The sequence below is a fragment of the Chrysochloris asiatica genome, unplaced genomic scaffold (assembly GCF_000296735.1).
Source record: "Chrysochloris asiatica unplaced genomic scaffold, ChrAsi1.0 scaffold00566, whole genome shotgun sequence".
Classification (NCBI taxonomy): domain Eukaryota; kingdom Metazoa; phylum Chordata; class Mammalia; order Afrosoricida; family Chrysochloridae; genus Chrysochloris; species Chrysochloris asiatica.
The window spans coordinates 92145-95550 of record NW_006409084.1 but is presented as its reverse complement, the minus strand read 5'-3'; positions in this window follow the sequence as shown (position 1 = coordinate 95550).

Genomic DNA, 3406 nt, shown 5'->3' with positions numbered 1-3406 from the left:
CCATGTAAACTATCACATAATTCACAATAAAACATTTAAAAAAAAAAAATTAATGAACAAGAAAACTGTAACTGTGAACCCTTCCAAACACAAAGCCAGAACAGGCTGTCTCGCACAGGCCTCCCTCACCTAACGTTAATACTATTCCCCTCAGCCTCACCTCCAACCATACACGCTACCACCAAGCCAACTTCTGTACATGGACAGAGATTCATGGTGTCCCTGTGTGTGTCAGAGTAGAACTGTGCTCCACAGGGTTCTCAGCGGATGATTTTTGATTAAGTAGATCCCACTCATGGTGTCCTCAGGTGTGTGTCAGAGAACTGTGTTCCAGTGTTTTCAAGGCTGTCATCTTTACATATTGCCTGCCCTTTCTCCTGCTCAGCCCATGGGTAGGACCAAACCACCACCATTTAAATCACTGTCATTTGTAGAAACCTGGAGTTTACCAGGATTCACAATGACCCATGATTGCCTGAGTTGAAGTGCCCTCTGTTGGGTTTTTGGGTCATCTTTACAGAATCTAAACACCAGGTCCTTCTTCTTTGGCACAGCAGGGTAGGATGAGACCTCCATCCTCTAGGTTTATGTGCTCTGTGTGGTTTTGGTATAATCGATTCAGACTCATAGTAACACTATGCTGTGCAGACAGGGTTTTCTAAGACTGTGATTTTATTTTTTAGAAACAGATCTCCAGTCCTTTCATACAGTCCTGCTGGGGAGATTCGAACCTCCCACAGAGACATTAGCAGTTGAGTGCAAACTGTATGGGACACCCAGATACCCAGGGCAGAATCCTCCCCTCATCAGGTCTTCTCTCTGTCGGTAATGGAGAAGACTCAGTCTCTGTGCCGGCCATGAGCCTGCAGACCAAAGCTTTGAAGGACAGACACACTACCCTGGGAGCCAGCTGACCAAAGCCTCCAATAGGAAGAACATTCTGGTCCACTGGAGGAGGAATTCGTATCTGAGAACCCACACAGAAAACTCACTTGTGTCTAGTCGATTGTGAATCGTAGCAGCACCATTGCACAGAGTGGAACTGTCCCTGGGCATTTCTGAGGCTGTCTATCTTCATGGAAGGAGCACTCAAGATATCAGGGAATTTATTGAGTAAGGCAAATCTGCTGCACAAAGACTCTTTAAAGAGTTTAAGAGCAAACACGTCAGTATATGTATTGTTAATACGTACAGATATGTATGGAGTCCTGGTGTGGCACTGTGGGTTAATGTGTCAGACTGCAAAGCCATTTGAACTGCAAGGTTGGCAGTTGAAGCTCACCAGCTGCTCCTTGGAAATGCTATCTAGGGTCGCTATGGGTCAGAACTGACTCAATGGCATTTAACAACAACATAGATATGTATAGGGAGCTCTGGTAGCTAACTGGTTACGAATCGGGCTGCTAACCTCAAGGTCTGCAGCTCGAAACTACCAGGTGTTCCATAAGAGAAAAATGAAGGTTCTGCTCCCATAAATATTTACAGCCTCACTAGGAGTTGGAACCCACTGCATAACACACCACCACCACCATAGATATGTATGCTGGTAAGCGCCTTCAAGTCAGTTCCTCCCCATAGGGACCTTGCCACATTCACCAACGTATTTCTTACAGAATTCCAATTAGTGCACATAGAAGAATTGACTGGAACACAAAATTTGGGAAACACCACAGTAATCATGCACAGGTAGTAATTATCAATGGCTTTGTTGTAGTTGTTAGGAACCATCAACTCACAGGGACCTTATGCACAGCAGAACGAAACACTGCTCTATCCAGGGCCAACCTCACTACTATTGTCACGCTTGAGTCCATCGATGTTGCCACTAGGTCAGTCGATCTCGTTGGGGGTCTTCCCCTTTATCTCTGACATTCCATCTTACCAAACATGTTATCGTTCGCTGTGGAAAAACAGTGGACCGGGAGCTACAGGTTCACAGTTCAAGTCCACTGGCTGCTCTGCAGGAGAAAGATGAGGCCTTCTGGTTATGCAGAGATTTATGGCCTCAGAAACCCGACACAGAGTCACTATAAGTTGGAACGGACTTGACTACATGAACAGAAAGTCAGAGTATTATGAAAATCAGAATATCTGCAGTTTCAAAGTATCACCCTATGAGACACTATGTATAAAATTAAAAACACTGAACTCAAATATGACAGAATTGAAGGAAATGTATGAAAACTAAACACTCAAACACAGCACAACATCAATGTAATAAAGTATGCACAATATAATGCAAGAGTCCAGCTCTAGCAGGGTCGTGAGACTGGAGAGCAGAAGCAGAATTGGTGAAAGTGATAGTAATCGGGGAGTCTCCGCTTTGTTGGCTGATGGAGCCCACTTCCCCCACTCAGCAACAGTCTTTATTTATACTTAAAGTTACACAATACATAATGATTTGACACTTCAATATTTTCCCTTGAATTATTACACATTTTAAATTATATCATTCTTTCATATCGTGATGATAAAATCTTAACAAAAGTATTTCTATAATGTTCCCCCTGACCTTTCCATATCCTGTTCATTTTCTGACCATGAAGTATTTTTCTTCTGACATCATCTCCTTTTCTACGTAAGTGATAGATTGTTTTTCCTATTCCTACTAAAAGGTCAAGTTAAACTTTATACAAATCATTTCCCCCTCCCAAACCCCTGATTACATTGTTTCTAATATAAGTTTCTATCGACTCAATCATCTTTGCTTACACTACCTTACTGTTTCTACTACTTATTTATCAATCTTTCATCCTACATAAAGTACCACTATTTTCTACAGTAACATTACTAACATCTATACTAACAGTGTTTCTATGTTTCTTTCCTTCGGGGCCATGAGGCATGTTAAAGGGTTCAACCTAGTTAATTGCTGCAGGAAAAGTAGACTATTAAATTTTGCCTGCCTTTTATTTATGTTCACCATTCTCTACCCAATTACATAGGTTCCTGTATGTGGTAGTGGGGGTTTTGTGGATTCTGGCTGGTAATTGACTTAGGTGGGGCCCATAGGGGTCAGTCAGCTTCACTTTAGTTTTTTATCTGTTTCTGTGATCTCACCAATGCAGCTGCTTTGTATTCAGGTTTTCTGTTGAGAGGGAATAGGTCATGTTGCCTTAATTTATCCAAAATTCTCTTTGAATCTAATCCAGTAAAGTTGAAACAACTGTTGCAAGACTGGTTTTTCCTAATCTCTGCAGAACTCACAGTGGGAGCCGTGAATGTGGCAGTACAATACATCCCCACAAGTGGAATCAGAACCATCCCAAAGAAGAGCGATAAAGGGTGCTCCCCCCAAACCATCTGCTGTGCTGATGTCTCTCCTTTGCCAGGACTGTGTCAAAGGGCATCAGGGGGTCGGCTCCCAGCAATATAACATCAATCAAATCATTACAAAATAGAAAAC